General features: G+C 49.6%; 1 protein-coding gene and 1 pseudogene across 3 annotated transcripts in view; one reads left to right on the top strand and one right to left on the bottom strand.

The window, feature by feature from the left end:
* The window catches only part of KCNH1 (potassium voltage-gated channel subfamily H member 1), a 355,938-nt gene that overhangs the window by 309,491 nt on the left and 23,019 nt on the right, over positions 1–23,428 (top strand). The gene's annotated exons all lie outside the window — the stretch shown is intronic.
* LOC116624946 overlaps positions 18,539–23,428 on the bottom strand; it is a 20,399-nt pseudogene continuing 15,509 nt past the window's right edge.

Below are 23,428 nucleotides of genomic sequence, written 5' to 3'. Positions count from 1 at the left end.
CAAGACAGCCACAGTTTGTGATGGCCAGAATAATGGGAGGGCTGGTCCCTCCCTGCAAAGTGGGAGTATAAAATAGGAAACTGTATGACTGTGTCTAAGCACATATAGCTAGAGCCAAACAGCCTTGGAGCCCTGGGCCAACTTTTGGGGATGAATCAATAGTCCTTTCTACCTGTAGAGCTTCATCTTCTGCAAGTGTCTTCCCATCCTCGCCTTTGAGCTCCACTTTAGCTCCTGAGACAACACAGCCTAGAACATTGTTCCTGTTCATATAGGACAGGGAGGGGGCTGCTTGGGTTTGAAGTGCAGTCTCTTGGCCTTAGAGCACATTTTCCTTTTTATGTCTTGGTGAAGTTCATGGTCTCTTGTGAGGCTGCAGCTCAGGGCCTTGGCCTCCTTACAGAGTCTGGGACTGGAACCCATTGGAACTTGCTCAGTGCTTAGTCATGGGTTGATGGGCATGGAGGGAGGTGTGAGGGTATGTGGGAGAGAGGCTCATTCTCAGTAGACCATGAGTCAGTTTAGAAACATAAGGACAGAAAGCTGGGCCAGGGCTGTGGTCCCTTCCTGGAGCCACAGGGAAAAGGACAGCTCAGATGTAGCAATTGGCTTCTGACAGCTTCCTTCTGCAGCTTCTGACATGTCTCAGAAAAGCAATGAGGAGCCAAGACAGAGTCTACTCTGTGCCTTGTTGCCTGGGAGCAATTATATCCTCCATTGAGGGAGAATCTAAATTTTATTTTAGCCATCCTCTTCTACGTGGTCTGCCATTAAGTCTTGGAGTCATATCAGGGATCTCATTATTCTAAATACAACACAAAAATACCTCAAGAGAAAATGCATTTTATGAGATCTAAAAATTTTATTAACCCAAACTACCAAGTGCTTATATAGCTGGTGGCAGCCTTTGCGAGCCAGAGATCTTGCATTGAAGAATTTTTATTAGAATTAAAAACCACTCTGGTTATTCAATGGGTTGGCTAAGAGCCGGGGCAGCAGGACCTGGGTCATGCAGGTTAAATTTAGGTGTTTTTCATCACCAGGGCATCAAGCACCTGTTAGACGGGCAAATCCAGCACCAAGTGAAGAGGTCACAAGATACAGAGGGGAGAGCTCTGAGCTGAAGCCAGAGGCCTGGCCTGGGTTCCTCACCTTGGCTCCCAGGTGCTCAGGGCTCCTGTGCATGGCACTTCCCTCCTGCTCTCTGGGTCGTTGAGTTCTAGCTATAAAAAATGAGGAGACTGAACTTGGGTCCTTTAGAGTCCTCCTAGCACCAAAGCTCCAGGAGAAGTGGTATGGGTTACAAAAACTGTAAAGAAAGGAGATGCAGAAGGGTGAAATGACATCAGCTTACCCTCATATTATGACAGCAGTTTTGTTGACTCTGTTCTCCTCCTCTCCTCCCCCCGACCCCCACACCCCGAGGAGGCCCAACTTTCTTGGACAACAGTGAGGAGCAAAGAGAACTATCTAAGCTGCTACAATTGCTCCTATCCCTGGTCAGGAGAGAGATTTGCCACCTTGTCCTGGGCCAGGGTCCCTCCAGACAGGGGTTCAGCCAAGAATATCAGGTGAGACAATGTGGAGATAGCCCTCTGTGATTTATTATACACCATTTTTGGCCAGAGTCTGTGACAAAAACAATAGGTCTGTCTTGTTCCCAATTCTTTGGAGCAAGCAGGTTCAAGTTAACCCATTTAGACCTAATTAAAATTCTATCCCATATGACTTACCCTTTCTTTGGCACAGATCATTCCACATTCTTCCCCATACCATCCCTAAGCTAACCTGACCTTGAATGAGACTCTGCCTTATTTACTATTTACTTTAATTGCATGTGGTTGTTCTCACATTGATGTCATTGCTGTGAGAGAGAGGTTTCATGGCCTGGACAAGCCAGTGAAGTGTCAGTCTTCATGAACTTCTATTTGGTTAAACCCTCCTGTCCTTTTGTCTCACTTCATTTTTTTTTTTTTTGCAAAGAATTCCTCAATTCTCTCTCCCTCCACCCCTTACTTCCCATACACCTTTGTTTTCTTTTTCTCTCTCCATAGGGTATGGCTGACCATACTAATTATATTGCTCCTACAAATCCTGATGCTCTTTTTAGCTTCTATAAAGTGGTTTGTTCCTATTAATTCTGTCCACTTGGTAGTTTGCAGTTTGCTTTTCACAAGTCCTCTTTGGCCATAGCATTGCCCTTCCTGCCATGGGGGTGGGGGGAGTAGGTCCCCAGTGCAGTGCACTAATGTAGCCCTTGTTTTCAAAGAGGTGAAAATCTGCCTGCTCCCCAGTTTAAGAGGAACGGAGGTACACACAGACACATGTACTCGTGGCCCTAGAAGAGGGAGGGAAGGGGGCCAATGTGCCGGACCTTGGGGTGGCTGTCTGACCTTCTTTTGTCTCTTTTAATCCTCCTACCACCTTGTGAGGTGGTATGGATTATTTTCCAAGTTTACAAACAGAGCAACATGCTCCAAGAGATAAAAAGAATGTCTATTAAAAGTTAAAATAAATTATTAATCCCATTCCACAAATTCAATTATACAAGAAAAAAATGGCCTTATTTTTCTATAAATCAATTCAGGTTTTCTTACAGACCTCCATGCTTACAAGTAACAGAACCTTCATCTCAGAAAATTGGGGGCTACTCCCCCCCATTTCTTAGGGGTTGATCCAAGTTCTGTCCGATAGGACTTCCTGTGATGATGGAAATGTATTTGCACTGCCCCATGCAGGAGCCCCTTGCCATATGTGACCAGTGAGCGTTTGAAATGTGGCTAATGCAATTGCGCTAATGATTTTTAAATTTTGTTTAATTTAAATTAACTTAAAGAGCCATATGTGACTGATGTCTATAGTATTGGACAATGCAGTTGTGGACAAACTTACACGGTGCAAAAGCATTTAGTTGGTCTTGGTTGGGGACGTATCCTGGGAATCATCATTTACCACATTGAGAACCCTGAGAATGATTTTGTTCCCAGCAGGATATCCAAGTCATTGGTCCCTGCAGACTCCTGGGTCACCTCTATCCCTGACCCCATGTCTCTTGGGGCTTCCTCTTAGTAACCTCTTCACACTGCACTGGCTCTAGGGCTCCAGTGTTTAAAATGGAAGCCACTAGCCACATGCACCTGTGAGCACTTGAAATGTAGCTTGTGAGGATCGACGTGTGCTGTATCGTATAAAACATACAATGGATCTTGGGGCGCCTGGGTGGCTCAGTTGGTTAAGCGACTGCCTTCGGCTCAGGTCATGATCCTGGAGACCCGGAATCGAGTCCCGCATCGGGCTCCCTGCTCAGCAGGGAATCTGCTTCTCCCTCTGACCCTCCCCCCTCTCATGTGCACTCTCTCTCTCTCATTCTCTCTCTCAAATAAATAAAATCTTTAAAAAAAAAAAAAAATACAATGGATCTTGAAGACTTTAGTATAAAACAGAATATAACTTATCTCCTTAAGGTTTTTTATGTTGATTACATGTTGAAATGTAGATGAATTTTGGACATACTGGGTTAAATAAAACATTATTAAATTTAAATTTCATCTATTCCTTTTACTTTTTTTAAATGTAGCACCAGAAGGGCACATACGTGACTCACATCTGTGGCTTGCATTGTATTTCCATGGGACAGCACTGCTCAAGGGGGTCACTGTGCTTGCTTGAGGCCCCCATGGGGAGATATAAATCCATTTCCTGAGAGTCTGGCTTGCAGGATGGGGGAAGTGTTGCGGGGTAACCGGAAATACGGAGGGTGGGGTATTTCAAAATGTTACCACTTTACCACCCCACCAACTGGGTTCTCCAAGAAAGAGGAAAGAGTTCCCAGCCTTTGGATCTAGGAGCCAGGGACTGGGCCTCCTTACAGGCTGAGGGTCTGCCCAAGAGTGAAGTGAGGCCCAGGGAAGGAGAGGAGAAGCACCAGTCAGCCTCCGCCTTAGAGTAGGACCTGTCTCATGGGTCAAAAGCTGAATCCCCAAAGGTTAAAGAGGAGTAGGGGCCATGCTGAGGTGCAGTCTGGAGACTAAAGTACATTTGTATCCTCATCCGTGGTGGCTTGACTGAGGGACCCCATCACAGCCTCTGCATGTCGCACTGGAGACACCAGTTGGTGCTTTCCGTCCCCACGTCAGGAATTGGATTCTTCCTGTCACTCCAGACTCTAGTCAGGGCCTGGCCCTTTAGAATCCTTTGGGAAATGATTGTTTAATTAAAGTTAGGGAAATGAGGGCTGCTTTTCCTTCCCACAATGTCTGAGACACGTTACCCCAGAGGCTCTCGGGGAAGCAAAGAGAGGCTATTTGTAAAGCAAAGTGATTTTAGAAATGACTCAGTATGTAGTCAAATAGAAGATCTAACTAAAGCAGAAGATGTAAACTCGTCCTTTTTGTTGGTCGGTCAGCTGTGTGCCTAGCACCTACTCTTGGCACAGCCCTGGTGATCTCCATAGCTGGAATAGAACAGGAATTCTCAGGGAGCCTGGCTGGAGAGGCAGGATTTGCAACCAGGGTCAACCTGGTCACCATGCCCAGTAGACCATGTCAACAACCAAAGATGAGCAAAGGAGGCCTCCAACATGTTGGGGGAAGGTAAAGTTCCATGCAAGTTAAAGTTCATAAATCACATTCATTCCAAATGCCTGTAAAGGAGATCCCATTACTTGAAGAATCCTGCAGACAACCATCCTGCAAGGTAAATCCTTTAATAATGGCATACAGTTGTTGAGGGTTTTCAGAAAAGTCTGAATTTTTGTGTCCTAAATCCCCTTAATGCAAGACTCACCTGAGTGTTGCAAAGGGAACATCTTTGAGCAGGGATGAGGCGTGCTTAGAAAATGGGATGACTGGAAATGGGATGTATAAACATGCTGATTGCCTTCTGTGAGAGACCATTGCCATTGTCCCAGACTCTGCTTCCCTTTGGAGCCCTGAGGCCAGGCAGCAGGGCCCCTGGAGCTTCTCCTCAAGCTTCTGTCCTTCTGTCCAGCTTCTCTGGCCTCAGAGCCTGTGCTGGGGCCAGAAAGATCCCACCGAGGATTACTTCCATCCCAGGCCCCCCAAAAGGCTATGTTGGTTCAGCAGCATACCTCGGAGACCCTCTCCCCTTCAGGTCCTACAGAGAGTCACACAAGAGCTTGTTTTTATGATTATTGTTGCTGATGTTGGGTTAGAACCCCAACCCCCCCACTCTCTCAGCCCTGAAAAATCACGGCTACTCATGGCTGTCTATAACAATTAGCTCTTGATAGGAAAATTATTTGCCCCAGTGATAATGGTGCAAAATCCTGGAGGTGGGGGGTGGGTATGAGCAAGATTAGAAATGTACAATTGAACCAAACCAAACTAATACCCTTAAGATTTACACTGTGTGTTGTGTAAATCTGGCTGTTGAAAGATGAGGCTCAGCAAGAGAATTACGCTCCTCGTCCCTCCTATCCTTGTCCTCATCCTCATGCCAGGAGTGGCCAGAGGCACACTCCGTGCATGGGCATGAGTCATCCAGTGCAGGCAGCACAGTGGTTCTTCCAGAAATGGTCCCCAGGCCTGTCAGAGTGGGTGGAGGCCTGTCCTTGCCCCTAGTGGAGAAGAGCTTGGGGTTTCTATTTCCAGAACCTTCCCTGAATCACCACCTGTCTTTGCTGCTTCCGGCCTCCCCATGGAAGCAGATCCTTCATGGAGACTTGACCTGAAGGCCCCTCTGAGGTCTGGCTGCCCCCATGCCCTCCCTTGAGGACCCACACAGGCCTCCATCAGAGAGTCTGTGCTGGTCAGACATCACCATGGATCATCCCTTTGGGAACCAACCCTCTGTTCCAGAATATTCCAGGGGACTCCCTCAGAGCAACAGCCGGGGGCAAGGGAGGTTATACATCAGCCTCACACAAGCACTGCATAAATCAGGTGCCCACGCTTGTTGCTTATCTTCTGGGTTGTTCCCTCCAGAGGAGACACCCCTAGAGAGATAAAGCGTGTACAGAGGAGGGCGGGATGCACAAAAGATAAGGACAAAAAGGATACAGACCTCACCCTTTGAGGGCAGGGATGGCGTCGTGATCCTGTGTGGCTCCTTTATGGGAGCACAGTGCCTCGCACACAGGAGCCATGGGCCTTCTGTGAGTGAATGGATGAGGAAATGGATGGACTGAGACCAGGATCATGAATGACGCTGCACATGTGGGCCCCCTGGAATAAACATGTCTCTTCTGACCCCCTTATGCAAACTCATCACACGTATAATGGCGTTTAGTCCTCAATGGCCCATTTCACTGACCAGGACACTGAGTTCTAAGTTGAGCAATGTGCATAAAGTCACATGGCCAGTAAGCAGCAGAGGCCCCGGAGCCCGAGTAAAGGAAAAACAAAACAAATCACAGGAAGGAAGAAAATATTTAATGAGCACAATCCCAGGCCAGGTTGTATTATAAATGCTTTCGTAATATTGATACAAAGGTGGGCAAGGTAGATTTTACTCTCCTTTTGGACAGTTGTGGAAACTGAGCTGCAGAGAGGTTAAGTGACGTGTCTTCAGCCATCAGCCACACACACGGCCACACACACTGCCACACACACAGCCACACACATGGCCACACACGGCCACACACACGGCCATACACACGGCCACACACAGCCACACACACGGCCACACACATGGCCACACACAGCCACACACACGGCCACACACACGGCCACACACACAGCTACACACACAGCCACACAAATAGCTACACACACCCACACACACGGCCACACACAGCCATACACAGCCACACACACGGCCACACACACGGCCACACACACGGCCACACACACAGCCACACACAGCCACACACATGGCCACACACACAGCCACACACACAGCTACACACACAGCCACACAAATAGCTACACACAACCACACACGGCCACACACAGCCACACACACGGCCACACACATGGCCACACACACAGCCACACACAGCCACACACACGGCCACACACAGCCACACACGGTCACACACAACCACACACACAACCACACACACAGCTGCACACGGCCACACACACAGCTACCCACACAGCCACACAAATAGCTACACACAACCACACACGGCCACACACAAGCACACACAGCCACACACAAGCACACACACAAGCACACACCCGGCCGCGTTCACAGCCACACACAAGCTCACACAACTAGCCATTACGCAGACGTGGAATTACAGTCCCCTCGCAGCTCCCCAGCCCGAGCTCTTTCTGTGCCCTCCGTGCCCCCTCCCACACCTCAGACAAGACAAGGCCTCTCTGTCCCTTGCTTCTCACAGTGGTTGGTAGGTTAGAGAAAAATATGGCTATTCACACCCTTCTGGTTAGGACGGGCATGAGAAGCCACCCTCCTGAGTGGCAGGGGAATGTGTGAGCCCTTCTAGGCTGTGGAGGCTCCCAGGCCCCGGTCTGATTTGTGGGGGCTGAATTCCCGCTGGCTGTACTCACAGCTGCCTTGGTCACGAAGGAAACGAACTGCTGGGTGTCTGACCTCTGAATTTCCCATTTGTAGGTGATCTTTAGTACAACACAAGCAGATGTATACTGATTACGGCCTACGTGCCTGGGCCCGGGCTGTCCCCTGAACATACAAAGCAGGAAAGTCCATGCCAGAGCGAAAAATGAAACAAGTGCTAAGTTGAATCACTCGTCATGCACCATGGGAACAATTAGTTCGGCCTGGGAATATATGGGAAGGCTTCCTGCAGGAGGTGACATTTGAGTTGCACTGTGAAGGATGAGGACTCCTCTGGGCAGCAAGTGAAGGGTGGGGCATTGCAGGCTGAGAAAAGAGAAAAGCTAAGACTCTAGGTCTCTTCTTCCCCACAACCACTTCCCTAACTTCCCACACCTCTGGGCAAAAACTCTCCACCCAAAGCCGAGCACAATTAGGGGGGCAGATCTATTTCTTTATGGAGAGCAGGGGAAGGGATCACAGCTTGATAGATATTTTACCCCCAGAGCCTAGAGACCTGATAATTAGAAGATGCTCATTTAATATTTATGGAAGAAAGCAGAGAGCAGACCACATTTCTGAAAGCCAGAGCAGAAGTGCATCTTTAGTGCTGAATGCCTTATGTGGACACTTGGTGATCTCTTTGTGAGGTACTGGACACTCCCAGTTGGTCGGATCGTATTGCTATCTTTGCTTGGCCTCTAGGAGACTCAGAGCCCGAGTGGTGGCATGTTAAAGCTTTGCTGCTGGCTTGTAACTGTATCTCATTTATGACCTTTATTTTCCTGTTCTCATTTTCTTGCTAATATTATCATTTATTTTGTTGGTTCTATGCATCTAAAAAAAAAAAAAAAAGCACATTTAAATCAGTTGGCTTTTGAACCGAGGTGGAGAAATAGTCTTGAAAGATGAGTAAAATAAATTGGCAAACACAGGAGCAAACCCAAACTAAAGGAATATTGCCTGCATGATAGCTCGCCTCCTGGTGGAGAAGGTGGGGTGAGAAGGATGCGTAAATAGTTATCTGAGCAAGTGTCAGGGGAGCAAGGCAGAGGGGAGGCCACTGGCTTTGCTGCAGGATGGGAGGGAGGAAACACTGTTCACAGCCGCTTCGAGCCGCTGGTTCTGGGCCTCGGGCTCACAGGCTCGAATGCCAGGGCTCTGTGAGGGTCCCAGGCGCTGAATAGGACTTAGCGCTGCAGGCAAGCCAAGGTAAGTCTGCTGCGAAGATGAAACTGTGTGAGAACTGCCGCCGTTGGGGCCTCACCTCCTGCTTCATTAAGCACTGGTTTGGGAGGAATGGACAGCCAAGTCGGCCAAGGGAAAAATCAGAACAAAAGAGGTCCGGCACCAAAGCTTCCCTTGCATACTGCAAAGGACAGACTCTGGGCCAAACAGATCTGGAAATAGCAGTAAGACATATATATTCTCTCTCTTCTTCTTCTTCTTCCTCTTCTTCTCCTTCCTCTCCCCTCCCCCATTCTCCCTTCCCTCCCCTTATCCTTTCCCTTCCCCTTTCCCTCTTCTTCTTCTTTCTTCCTCCTTCCCTCTTCCTTCCTTCCTTCCTTCCTCCCTCCCTCCCTTCCTCTTCTTTTTCTTTCTTTGTTCTTTCTTTCTTTCTTTCTTTCTTTCTTTCTTTCTTTCTTTCTTTTTCTTTCTTCTTTCCTTCCTTCCTTCCTTCTTTCTTTTCTTTCTTCTTTCTTTTTCTTTCTTTCTTTCTTTCTTTCTTTCTTTCTTTCTTTCTTTCTTTCTTTCTTTCTTTCTTTCTTCCTTCCTTCCTTCCTTCCTTCCTTCCTTCCTTCCTTCCTTCCTTCCTTTCTTTCTTTCTTTCTTTCTTTCTTTCTTTCTTTCTTTCCCTCTTCCTCCTCCTCCTCCTCTTCCTCCTGCTGCTGAGAGGACTCTCTGGCCCCACTTTCTCTCTCAGCCCTAAGCCAGTCAAACTTATGCTTTCAAGTGTCAGGAAGCAGCCCCCAAGGAAGTGTTGATTTAATGTGAAAATTTCACATGGGCTGAATGACCCTGGCCTCGGTTTTACATTTAGCTCATAGAAGTTCTATTTTTATCTGCGAATTGTACATTTTTTAAAGATTTTATTTATTTTAGAGAGACAGAGAGCATGAGCGGGAAGGGCAGAGAGAATGTCAAGGAGACTCCACACTGAACATGGAGACCGACCCAGGGCTCAGTGTCACGACCCTTGAGATCATGACCTGAACCAAAACCAAAAGCCAGATGCTTAACCGACTGCACCACCCAGGCGTCCCATGTGAGTTGTACTTTTAAGGACAAGCAAATGTCGCTTGTGATTGACATAGCATGACTACATTCCTTTCATGGATCCTGGAGACTTAGCGTCACTGGTTGAATGGTAGAGTTTTTTTGTGTCTGCTTCATGCTGGTCTGTGCTCTTGGCTAGACTTCATGGTGTTCCAGGGCTGAGCTTTGAGTAGACTCCTGGCTCACAGTCTGAATGAGTACTATGGACTCTGAATCCTGTTGGGACCCAAGGTGGTCCCGAGAAGCTACCCTTCTGCCCTGATGGACAACAACATATGTGGGGACAACTTCTAGGCCTGGGGCTCAGGGGCTTCCTCTGGAGAAACTTAACTGGCCCGTTATGGCCTTGGTCATGGGATCCTTCACAATTGCTTATCCTTCCACTACTGTGTGCAGAGGTGTGGCGTGAGCAAGGCAGGCAAAGATCCTACTGGTCCAGATCCCAAGCTGGTGAGGGCCTCAGACGAGCACATGACCATGAGCTTAAGGAGTACCCTGAGGAGTACTGCTGGGTGATAAAGAGACATAACCGAGGGACACCCAGCCCCGGTGTGGCATGAGTCAGGAGGAGATGCCATCTGAGCTGGGCCCTGCCAGTAGAGTAGGGCAAAGAGGTGGAGGAAAGGCCCCTCAGCCAGAGGAACAGCATGAAGGCATCTCAGAGGCTACAGCATCCAGTGTGCTTGGGAACCTCGAAGAAGAGCGGCGTAGAAGGACCACGTGAGATAGAAGCCAGGTTCTCCAGGCCCAGGGCTATAGCTAATGTGCCCCTGTCAGGTCCAGTCCTGGGAATGGGAGTGTAATTTGGGGACATGAAAGGGAACCAGGCCTGGGCCCCTGAAGAGGGTACCTCCACCAGCCCTCTGAAGCTCCCAAGACTTGAAGACATTTACATACATCTTAGCAGGGCCCTGGTGTGATTGCCCAGCAGGTATGATTGCCTTTGTATCAGCCATTGTGTCTGGCCTCCTCTCCCTCCGCCACGGAGGAGTTGGGGCTTGCCAGCCCCCAAACCGAAGCTTAAGGCTAGCTTGGCTAAGAGTGGTGAGTTCCATGGGCCAGGAACTAGAGCAGCCAAAGCAAAGGGAGATTCTGGGACCAGAAAGGCAGACTGAGCCCGAACCTCCACAGGACAGCAGAATGCGGGAGTGGCCAGATGCATAGCCTGAGGCCGGTGTTTGGAGCCAGTACTTTGAAGGGAAGCAGGTTGGACTCATGGCGCAGAGGGCAGGGGCCTCATGATGCCCCCTGATTGGTGAGGACGGGCTGGCCTGGATTACGGGGATTGAAGACACAGCATTTCCCCCTCTAAGCAGTTCTGGCTCATGGGTCAGGTCTTTTGAGCTCCTTTATTTGAACATGGGGTCACTGAGGGCAGGGTTTGTGCAAAGCAGCAGGTGTGACAAAAGGACCCAGTGTTTGAGGCGAGGCAGGCCTGAGTATGAATCCCAGCCCTGCTTCTTACTAGCCCTGTGGTGTTAGACAAATGACTTAACCTCTCTGAGGTTCATCTTCCTATTTTGTAAAATGGGGATAAGGGTATCTTGACCACAGGGCGTTCAGGGGGGCTAATTGCCATAGTGATTGTGCCGTGTAGACCCCATTGTCTTCTCGTGTGATGCTTCTCCAACACTCAGCCGCCCACGCAGCAGGGCTTTCTCCAGCCCCGCGTGGGAGGGCTGCTGGGCTGGGGAGGGCCCAGGCACCATTTCTATACACTAGTTAGATCCATCTATTTATCTGTCATCTGTCAATCTGTCTGCATGGATATCTGTCTATCATCTATTTTCCCAACTATCCATCCACCCATCCATCTATCCACCCATCCATCATCTGTCTGTGTGTCTGTCACCCATCCATCTATCTATCCATTCATCTACCCATCATCTACTATTTGTTCTTCTCTCTCTCTCTCCATCCATCTATCATTACCTATCTACCTACCCTTCCATCCATCCATCTACCTCTAGCTTTCTCTGTATACGTTTCTTAAACTAATAGGATTATGGGTCTGACCCTTAGTTAACTTAGCTTCATGATATCACGGTCAGCCCAAGACCAGGTCTCTATATTAATTTGCTCAGGCTGCCATTACAAAATACCACAGCCAGGGTGACTTAAGTAACAGGAGTGCATTGTCTCACAGTCTCGGAGGCTAGAGGTCCGAGATTAAGGTGTCAGCAGAGTTGGTTCCTTCTGAGGGCTGTGAGGGAGAATCCGTTGCAGGCCTCTCTCCTGGTTCTGGTGCTTGGTGGAATTCTTTGGTGTTCCTTGGTTTCTGCTGCATCGCTCTGATCTCTGCCTTCATCCTCATGTGGCACTCTCCCTGTGTGCAGATCCGTCTCTATGTCCAAATGTCCCCTTTCTATAAGGACACTTGTCATATTGGATTGGGGGCCACCCTCTTCCAGCATGATCTCATCTTAACTAATTACATCTGCTGCTATCCTGCTTCCAAAGAAGGCCACCTTCTGAGGTACGAAAGGTTAGGACTTAAGCAGATGAATTTTTGAGGACATCATTCAACCCATAATGGTCTCCCACACTCTTCTCCAGCTGCCTGTGCACTTGAGAGATGGCCGTGTAGGATCATGGCCACAACGAGGTGGGGTTTGGGAGATTTGAGTCAAGTGAGCTCCTAGAGCTTGAATCCACACCCTTGACTGGCCAGAACTTTCCAAGTGGATGGGCTTTATCATTTTGAGTTATTTACGCCTTTGTTCCCCATGTATAAAAGCATGAGAAGTACCAGAGTATCTTTAGTCTGCACACCCCTGCCAGGCACTCCTCCAGCCCCTGGCTGTGGGCCTCAAACACAAATTCCTCCTCAACCCTCGTCCTCCCTCCTGGGGAACCCAGAATCGTGCTGGTGGGAGGCATTTGGAGACTAACATAACCAGACAGAGACTTTCTATTTTGGAATTGGGAATCCGAGCACTGCAATTAGACCAGAGGTTCTAACCTGGCAGGAAACTTTCACAGAAACTAAGTTGATCCCATTCAAGCCCCCCCTGATTTCAGCCTGTGTTTGAATGGGTGAGTGCCTGGGAGAATGGGTGGGTGGAATCCTTCCCCCTTGGTGGATAAGTCCCATCACTCTGCCAGAGTGAAAGAGTTGAACGTAGCCCTAGAGTGATCAGCAAACGTCAACAGTCAGTTCATGGAGGCTGGAACTATTAGCGAAGCTGTTAATGAGCTGTGACCGTGTAAATGGGAGATTTGGTGCTGGGCACTGTGTCATTCAACCTGCAGGCATAGAAAGGGTCTGTTCTACTTTGGAGGCTCAGGATTCCCAGACAGCGAGAGTTTCTGAGCGGTCCTCCGCCCGGGCTGTGTGCTCTGGGCCGGGCGCTGGGGGCAGAGGCTCGGCAGCTCCTGTCTGCTCCGGGCTACGTGAGGTCTCGGTGTCAGCTCTCGGGGCACACGGCCGACCGGACGTGTGCAGGGCTCACCTCCAGGGCGCTGTGCTGGTTGCGGGGTCCCTTCTCTTAGACTCCGTCCAGCCACCCCCACATCCAGCTTCTTCCAACCCCACCCTCCTCTCAAGAGTCCCTGCTCTTTCCCCAAAGGGCCGCAGTGAAACTTTGGGTCCTTCCAGGGGAGCAGTTGCCTGATTTTTCCAGACTTGAGAATATCTGACGCTTAGACAACAATCTTTCTTTCTCCAGCTACCACCCATTGCACACATTTGATACAAATGATTCACCGAGAAAAGCAAAAACTTCCATCCAGGGGAGCAGGAAAAGGAGGGGAACAAGTGAGGGCACCCCAAGACACCTGCCTGCCAGCCTTGTGTGTCTTTCACGTGTGTGGGCAAGAATGTTGTGTTCGTTCATTCAGGAGACATTTGCTGGGCTCCCGCTGGGTGCCTAGCACCGTGCTTAGCCCTGTGGGGGATGCTGAAATGAATCGGACGTGAATCCTGCCCTGGGGGCCTAATGAATTTGGGGGGACATTCAGATATTTACATAAAAGAGTAATGTCAGGGCAGAAAGCATTTTTTATTATTAGAGCAGGCCGGAGATCACGTTGTGTTTGGAAGAGGGCTGAGTGCCTCTGGCTGGGAGGCTCAAGGAAAGCTTCCTGGAAGAAGTGGCATTGCTCAGACCTTTGCTGAAGAGGTGGGATTTGAATCAATGGAAACGGGCATGGGGGAAGGAGAAGGCAGCACCAGTGGCTCTGGAGTGAGGGTAGAGGGGGGCACGAGGCATTCGGAGTCCTCTTCTGTCCGGAGAGTAGGGCAGCGAAGGGCTCTCGCCAACGCGCGTGATGCTGCGGGCACTGCGCCGTGTTTGTGCATCTGTGCTAACTCCCCCTTGTGCTTACGTTCCGTGTCCAGCCTCGTCACGTCCCTGCGGGACTCACCTGTATCACAGCTCGTGCCCACTCCACAGCGCACGGCAGGCTGGGCCGGGAGGCCTTGCTGTAGCTCTGTGAGAACGGTCTCTTCCTGAGTAGGTTCACGGGACATCTCCCGGGAACACAGGGAAGGCCCTCCTTGTAGAGGCTCCTCAGGGGGAGGGCATGGCCTGGCTGTAGGAGCTTCGTCTTTGTTAGCTTGGTGGGGCTTGGTAGGAAGGGCCCCTGCACACAGGCCCCATCTGAGCGGGCGGCGCGCCCCTGGGCAGGGGCAGTAAACCTGCAACCTGAGGGAGACAGTCACTTCTCCCCCCCGGTGCGGTCAGCTGGTTTCCCGGCCGAACACTCACACCTCAGCTCTACTGCCAAGAACGCGGATCGGGCAGCCACTTTATTGACCATATGAAAACAGAGTGCGGGAGTGGAGCAGAGCCGGGCTTGGTTTTTACTGCCAGGAATTGCTTGTGCTGTCCCTGTCCTTGAACAGTTCCGGATGTAAATAGCTCTCTCCGGGAGCAGAGTCTGGGTCAAGCCGGGGTAGATGCCCGCCTGCCTCATTGCGGGCTGGCTGTCTGTGTGCCCAGCAGGGGCGAAGGCCTGGTCCCTGGCGATAGACACCTCACTACCCCGGCCCAGCCACTGATTACCTGGCGCCCCCTCCCACCTCTTCTGGGCATGGCTGTCCTTGCCCACACCTGCCAGACTCCTCTCGCACCTTGGTCAAGAAACAATGTATATAGAGAAGTGACCTCAGTGCCTTCTGATTCCTGTCCCAGCACAGCGTCCCTGCCCCCCACCCCAACACCTGTTGTTTCCCGGGACCGTGAATTCCCAGGGAGACAGGACTGGGCTTCCCTTCAGCCCCATCCTTCTATGTGGTGCCCGATGTAACTTGGCTGCAGTACGTGTCCGTCCAGTAGATGGTAGGGGGAGAAACTAGGAAACGCCAGTTCGGGACCTCCTCGGTGTTCAGACTTTTCCACTGAGCCTGTTTCCTCATCCATAAAATGGAAGTCACAGCAAGGACCCGGGTGGTGTGATGAGAAGGGGCCGCTAGGCTTAGTAAGACTTCCTAGTGCCTTTGCTACCTTCCATCTCCTTGCTAAGAGGCATGGTCCGAGCTCAGGAGAGCCGCTGGTTCCCCGCTCAGGCCGCCATTTCCTGGCGGTAAGGCCCAGAGGACGCTCCTCCCCCTCTGTGGGCCTCAGTTTCCTCATCTGTAACATCAAGAAGTTGGACAAAGTGGTGTGTGAGGTCCTATCCAGCCCTGATTGTGGTTCTAATTAAGTCATTAAGCACCTGTCACCCACATTCTGAGTCACTAGCCCAGGTGCACATAATTCCAAAGAGTGGCTAAAGCAAAGGTCATTTTTATTTGATTTTCAAATGCTTTGCTTATTTTGTGGTAGATTGTATTCTCCATGCTGCATTTTGCTTCTGCAAATACTAGAAGTTGTTTGCATCTCTTGCACACAAGGGAGGGGGTGATGGCCCGCCCTCAGCGGACAGCTCCTCACACCTCACGGTCAGTCCTTCAGGCTGAGTGAGTCTGGAAGAGGCCCTTCCCACCTCCTGTTCCCTTTGTGGAAGAGGGGAGATTTGAGGATGAAAGAAAATACTGACAGTGAGGAGTGGAATTAATTGGCAAAAGGACAGATCTGCAGTCCAACTTTCGGGATCTGAATCTCAGTTGTATCACTTACCATTCCTCGTCTGTTTCCTCAGCTGTAAAATGGGGCTGGTGACCCACCTCAGAGTTGTTGTAAGGATTAAATATAATACAATAAGGGAACAGTGGGTGGCCCATCACCTGGCTCTGAGTAAGCATTCAGTAATGCTGCTGCCGATTAGGATTACGGTGCGGGGACGTGGTTTAGGGGTCGCACGGCACAGGTGCAGACTGGGATTGAATTGGGAGGCCCAGACACTGGGCAGAGACGCAGTAGGACGCGGGAAGGAGAGAGGAAGGAGGGAGAGATGGCTGACCATAATGGGTGAGTGTGGGCCAAGAGGAGGACCCTGGCTCAGAACTATGGGCGAGGGGATTCCCAGGGGGAGGATGACAAGAAGTGGAGACCATGAGTGCCCGGCCATCTGTCTTCCGAGCACTTTCCTTCTATTACATCTTCTGAGTGGTCATAGCAGGTGGTTTTAGCCTTTTGTTGTTGTGGTTATGGAAATTGCAGCCAAATGGGGTCTGAGTCTGGGCCAGCCAGTGTCCCCCAGGAACATCACTGGCCTAAGTGGGCCTAGAATTTGGCTGTCCAGCCCCAAGATGGCGTCACTGCTCTGACGATGATGCTTGGCTAGCCGGAAATCACATACTTCAGGAAGTTATTTTCTCTGTCTGGCCCAAGACCTCCATGCATTTCACGAGGTGAAGGTTAAACTGCCAGGGAAGAGAGACTGGAGAGGACTGTAATTCTTCTCCTCCAGCTTCGTCAGCTCCTCAGGTGCAAGCTGCAGGAGAGCTCAGATCTGAAGGCCTAGAAGGAAGTGTGTTTCCACCAAGGGCCTGAGCTGACAGTTCTCTCCCCTGCAGAGACTGCTGCCTACTTCAGTACTTCTCTGCAGGCACCCTCTCCTTGTCCCCTCCCCGGCAGGGAAGCTGTAGAGGGGAGAGGTGATGAAGTCTGCGGCTTTCTCCACCATTCTCAATGCCAGCAAAACAAACCCCCATCTCCAGAGCACACACTGCCCTCCCTCGCTGCCTTCCCACCTCCCTCCCGCCTGCCTAGGAATACTCACACCAAACCCCTGCTGACCTACTTACAGCCCCACACACTCCTGCTGACCAGAGAGGGAAGGAGAGAGCTTGAGTTTGCAGCCTGGCAGGGAGAAGACTTCTGGATGAGTCATTTGCTGTCCTTGACTTTGCAAAATATGTGCAGGAAGAACAGGCAGTGACCGGCTGCTCTCCATGTATATGAAGGAATGAGCAAGTGGAATTGGGTTTACATAAAAGCAGACGCAACTCTGTGTGTGTGTGTGTGTAACATTGACCATCAGATGATTAAACGCAGAATTGACTCTCTGGACCTTCTAGAAAGAGAATAGCATTTGGCGTTGAAAGAGCCAGGGGCCTTGCCTCTCCCAGCCTATCTGCTTGTCTGTACACAATAAGAACACTTGCCTCACATAAGCTGCATATGCTGGGATCCCAAAGGAGACAGCATGCGCACCAGCTTCCTGCCAACCACAAACAGAACAAATGTCAGCTGTCATATTAATAACGCCAGGCATAATGGTGGCTTGCATTGGAAGTGGTTTAGAAGGTCACTGGCCTGAAGACAGAGGACGGCACCAGGTGACCTCCTGAGCTCCCCCTGATTCTAGCATCACTCTCTGCCTCCCTCTGCCTTTGTTATCAGAGGAGCTGCTGGGAAACAAAGGAGGAGAAATGGGAGTGAGTCTGGCGGAAAGGGCCTGAGGTCTCTAATCTTTGAGGCTTAGAGATTGTTATTGAAAATGGGATCATAACCTAAACATGAAATGACCAGGGCATCAAGAGTCCTCCTATCGAGACATCAGGCATTGTGCGGCTCTTCGGCCCCTCCCTTCCCTTGGGTTCCCCAGCAGGAGGCAGGAGGGGCCCCTGCCACTGAGACGTGTTCTCAGGTGGCACTAGGAGCTCCCCCCCACTCCTGACCCCGGGGAGATTGCATTGTGGTGTCTGCCCTGCCCTGGCCCATGCGCCTCTCCCTGACTAGGCGTTGCTTCCTGGAGCTGACAGCTGGGGCACCAGTGATTGGCAGTGTCGGTGATCACGGAGTAATGTGCCTCATCCGTCCCAGGGCTGTCTGCTGACGGGGTGCACTCAGCATTTCAACCCCGGGGCACCGCTCTGCACACGGGCCTGGATCCCTGTTGTTCATCTCAGCTGCTGGCCTCTGCCCTCCTGCTTGGAGGCAACATAAGAAACTCTGGGCACAAGCCCAAGATTACAGGTGTAGCCTAAGAATGGACCAATATATTTCATTATATTTCAAACCAGGTGTTTAGCGAACACAGGCTCTGTGTCCTGCCCTGCGCCTGGGACTGAGAGCGACACAGAAATGTGCGGCCTGGTCTCTGTCCTTGGAGATCTCACAGGAGAGTATTCTTGTCTTTTGTAGAAACTTCAGTGAAGAAAAATACAAATGATGTGGTCAAATAGATGTTAATAATGTTTATAAGTAGTATTTATTTATTTACTTTTAAAAGATTTATTTATTTATTGGTCAGAGAGAGAGAGAGAGAGAGTGAGCACAAGCAGGAGGAGTGGCAGAGGGAGAGGGAGAAGCAGAATCCCTGCTGAGCAAGGAGCCCAATGCGGGACTCGATCCCAGGGCCCTGGGATCATGACCTGAGTCAAAGGCAGACGCTTAACCAACTGAGCCACCCAGGCGCCCCAATAAGTAGCATTTAATTAAGGGTGCATTAAGTATGTGTTAGACAGCCTATGTGCATTATTTCTTTTCATCCTTCTAATAATCCTATAAAGTATGTAGGCACTATTATTAGCTCTATTTTCCCGATAAGGAAACTGTTATCCAAAGATTACAAAAACTTGCCAGAGATGTAGGAGAATGCTTATTTCCACACACCCTTATCCACAAAGCGAATTGTCAAACTTCTGGGTTTTTACCTATCTGATAGTTGAAAAAAATGGTATCTCAGAGTAGTTTAAATTTGCACTTCTCTTATTATGAGTGAGATTTGGCTGTTTTTCATATGCTTAATAGTCATTTAAATTTCCTTTTCTGTGATCCTTGTCCATTCTAAAAATTGAAATGTTGGGGTTTTTTTCTTATCAATTTCTAGAAGCTACTTTTTGTAATAATAGAAATACAAATAAATATCTTCCAATTTTGTCATTTGTCTTTTAATTTTCCATATGTTGTCTTTTGTCATACAGAGCAGGTTTTTTTTTTATGTTACCAAATTTATTATTTTAATGTTACAGCTTCTGGATTCCAGATTAGTTAGCAAGGGCTTCCTATGGTCTCTTTAAACATTAAGATAGTAAGATAATAAAATCAGGTTAAATATGGGGGATTGGACATCAGTGTCTATTTCTCATTTCTCCTGAAAATCCAAAAACCAATGAAATGACACTAGAGGATTTTTTTTTCTTTTTTGGCAGCAAGAAACATTTTATTCCCAGGTGCTAAGCAGCCCTGGGCCACCAGCCAAGAGCCCCCAGACTGGGCAAGGCCAGTCCTCATGGCCCAGCCCTGGGAGGCAGGGACTGGCAGTCTGGGTTTGTTCCAGAAGGGGTGTGGGTGGAGACACAAGCATGGGGAGAAGAAGGGGGTTACTCTTTCTGGAATATCAGGCACTTGTTGGCTGCCATGTCCACCATTCTTTCCAGGAGAAGGCCACTGGCTTGGAGGAGCATGTCCTTCAGGAGGGCTGTGTCCCATGGGCCCCACTCCGGGCGACTGCATCTAAGGGTTAGGTCAAAATCTACATTACTCTGTGGCATGATCTTCCATTGATTTTATCAGGCCCATAGGTGATCAGCAGCACCTTGGGGGTGAGCAGGTAGGTTCCCTCCTGCTCTGAAGAGCCTCTCAGTGCATTTCAGGGGGCTGATGCGGATCATATAGATACTGAATAGCAGGTCCGGGGACCTTGGCAGGATCCTGCCCCAATTGCTCCCGATCCCAGGTCACATCCAAGTACAGCAGGGCCTTCACACTGGACAGCCCCTGAGCCTGACTGGTGACTGACATGCTGTCCCCTTCCGACGGCTGCCACTCAGCGTGGGGGAAGGTCCGCACAAAGTGGGTGGTGGGCTGGCTGGAGCCCGAGGCCACCTCATGCCCACAGATGCCACACTGGGCCAGATCCGGGTACTGCCCCAGCATGTGCAGGATGGGTTCCCTGTTCCGCTCAGCGGCCACGTTGTTGTAAGAACATTTTTCAGAGCCAAAGAGCAAAAATCCTCAGGTTGCAAGGTCATCAAGTATCTGGCTCTTCGAGTAAAGAAGACCCACATCAAAGCATATCATTGGGAAATCATGGAACTTCAGGAGGTTAAAAAAAGTCCTACAAACTTCCATAGAGATGTAATAGTTTACATGCAAAGGATTAGTGGTCAGAGTGCCTATCTCAAGAGTAATGCTGACATATGAATTCTAGTGGAGTGGGACTTGCAAAATTCTGATGGAAAAGTACTTCATTCCAGAGTTCTGTATCCAAATGGTTCGTGAAGGATGAAGGTAAAGACATTTTTAGGAATGCAGGGATTCAAATGGTTTTCAGGGAATTTTTTCCTGGAAATTTTTCCTGGGAGCCACTATAAGATTTGTTCCTATGAAATGAGGAGGAAACTAAGAAAGTGAAAGCACTGGTGAAGGGAGATCCTGAGCCTGGCAAAGCAGCCAGAACAGATTGGAGCAAGGAGATGGAGGGTTCCAGAAATGGTATCTCTAGGGGAGAAAAAAAATGGAACTAATTACTTAGAAAATAGAATATATTATTAATGGGCATATTATAGAGATATCAGAGTATATGAAATAAATTAGTGAGGGGTTCATGGACAACCAGGCTGATTTTTAAAAAATTGAGATAATAATTAACTTCAGGAAAAAGAAAAGGGCGTGTGTGCGTGTGTGTCTTGTCCAAGCATAAGTGACAGACCAAAATTCAAAGCTGAGGCTGTCTGATCACAAAGTTTGTCCCATGTGATCTTATAGGGAAACAAAGCTCCTGCTACAGAGTACCTGTGTGACCTTAGTAAGCCACTCTCCCTCCTGGGCCTCGGTTTCTTCATCTATAGAATAAATGGGCCACACAAAAAGCACAAACCATACACGAAAAGATAGAAAAATTTGATCATGTCAAAGTGAAAAATGTTGGTATGACAAAAGAGAGCAAAAAAACACAAGAAAAAACAAACCAAAAACGATTTAAAAACAAAACTGTGGACTAGGACAGCAGTTAGCAAACTGGCCTGACCCAAATTCGGCCCACAAGTTGCTTTTCTAAATAAAGTTTTATTGGAACACATCCACTTCCATTCATTTATGTTTTGTCTGGCTATTTTTGCACTACAGAGGTGGAATTGAATAGTTTTGACAGAGATGGTATTGTGGCCTACAAAGTAGAAAATATTTATGATTTCTCCCTTTACAGAAAACGTTTGCCAACCCCTGAACTAGAAGATTTTTACAATGTATGTGAACAGCAACAAATTAAGACCTAAGATATATGAAGTACGTTGACAAATTAATGTAAAAAAGAAAGAGAACACAGGGTTAAGGTGGGAAGAAGGGCACTAGATGGTGATGTTGAAACACAGGCAGAGGGCTCCTGGGCAAAGATAGGCTCCGGACCCCAGCCTGGGACCTCACACGTGAGGCTGACCCTGGACATTCCCAACCTGCTGCAGGGAATGTGGCAGGAATTTGTGAGACCTGCCATCAGGCAGTGAAGTGTCTGCTGCTCATACCAAGGACATCAGTGCTTGGTTCCCTGCTCAGAGCCTCTGTAAGCCTCTCACTTGTCACTCCCGGTGCCCTTGGGAGAGAGTCTAATTGTTGCAACCATTGCTTATAAAAAGATGTGTGCCAAGAACAATACCTTCGGTGGCTTGTTACTTTCCAATTTGCCTTAATTGGCTCACGTATTGGCTGGCTGATTTTCAAAGGGCAGCACGAGGGGGACTCTTACTTAAGTAGGAGGGGGACCTGGGACCATCAGCTCCCTGCTCATGTTCTTTCAGCCAATTAAGCTTAATCCTGGGAGCCAACCACTGAGGAGTGGCTGAGTGCTTGGCAGCTGGGCGGGAGGGAAGCAAAATAAGCCTGGATTTGTGGGCTCACACCTTGGTTCACATCTGCTCTACTTGTCAGCCAGGGATAAACTCTGAGGACGAGTGTCCACATTACAAAATAAATGATAATAGCTGTAACCCAACCACCAAGTATCCTCATCTGGTCAGGTTGACTTTTTTCTTTTATCCAGGAAAAAAAAAAAAGCATGCATAAAATGTCCATTGGTGAAATACTTTTGAAATATCACTGCGAGGTGGGGGATGGGGTGAGAGGAGTGGAGGGCAGCACACGGGAACCTGTGGGCCCTGCCAGGGCTGGCAGCGACACCTCGCCCCCTCCCAGCAGACCACCCTGGTTCCCACTGCCCTCCTTTGATTATGCACAGTGGCTTCCCTGGATGCCCAGGGACCAGCCTCCTCAGGCCTGAGGGGTTCCATTCCTGCCCCCGAAGACAGCTTATCGAAGCTTCTCCTGTGCAGAGTGGGGCTCTCTTGGCCATTCTTGTGCTCACAGGACAGAGATACTTATCTGCCAGTCTTGGTCTGAGCCGCTGTGTCCATACCATGCCCAGGTCTGACCAGACATGGCTACTTTGACCTGGGTGGCAGACTGCCCTTCCCACTGAATGGGTGACCCAGAAGGGCCACATTCACAGTATGGGGTGGGGGAGGGAGTGGAGGGGGAGGTGAGACCTGTGCGGGTGGGTCGGGGCAGAAACTGCATTTACTGATCCCCGGGGGGTCCTGCGTGCTGTGCACACATTAGAGCTCCTTTAATTCACATGCCCACCCCAGAGAGCACATTGTTCTGTTTATACCAGTTACAAGAATGGCACAAAAAGAGACCCACTTTGGGGAGGAGAAGGTCCAAAACATAGAGGCGGAGCATGCAGTCAGAGATCTGGCCTGGAGACTGAAGCTTCCCTTCCATGGGTCTGTTACACAGGCTGGGAGGTGAGAATGGGGAGAGGAAAAGGAGTCCCATTTTCTTTTTTTTTTTTTTAAAGATTTTTTATTTATTCATTTGAGACAGAGAGATACAGAGAGAGAGAGAGCATGAGCAGGGGGAAAGGCAGAGGGAGAGGGAGAAGCAGACTCCCCGCTGAGCAGGGAGCCCGATGTGGGGCTCGATCCCAGGACCCTGGGATCATGACCTGAGCCAAAGGCAGACGCTTAACCATCTGAGCCACCCAGGCGCCCCAAGGAGTCCCGTTTTCAAGTAAAGGTGGGGAGTCCCTGTTTTCTCCTCCTGGTGAGAATCAGGGAGGAGGAGGGGCCTCGAGGGGCTGCAGGCTGGATGGCAGGCAGGTGTTACAGCCCACAGGCTCCAGGGTCACGCAAGCCCAAGCTGGGCTGCTCACTCACTGTGTCCTCTCCCTTGGCCTCAGCTTCCTCCTCTGTGTAATGGGATTACAAGAGTGGCTACCCCATAGGGTTGTTGGGATTCACTGAAATAACGTACGCAGTGTATTTAGAGCAGCGTCTGATAGGTGGGAAGAGCACAGCGCCTGGCGGCCACTGCCACATTCAGATGACTCTCCGCCCCCC

The sequence above is a fragment of the Phoca vitulina genome, unplaced genomic scaffold, assembly GCF_004348235.1.
Source record: "Phoca vitulina isolate PV1807 unplaced genomic scaffold, GSC_HSeal_1.0 scaffold71, whole genome shotgun sequence".
Lineage (NCBI taxonomy): Eukaryota > Metazoa > Chordata > Mammalia > Carnivora > Phocidae > Phoca > Phoca vitulina.
The sequence above is the reverse complement of the archived record's forward strand: the minus strand, read 5'-3'. Positions and strand labels throughout refer to the sequence as shown.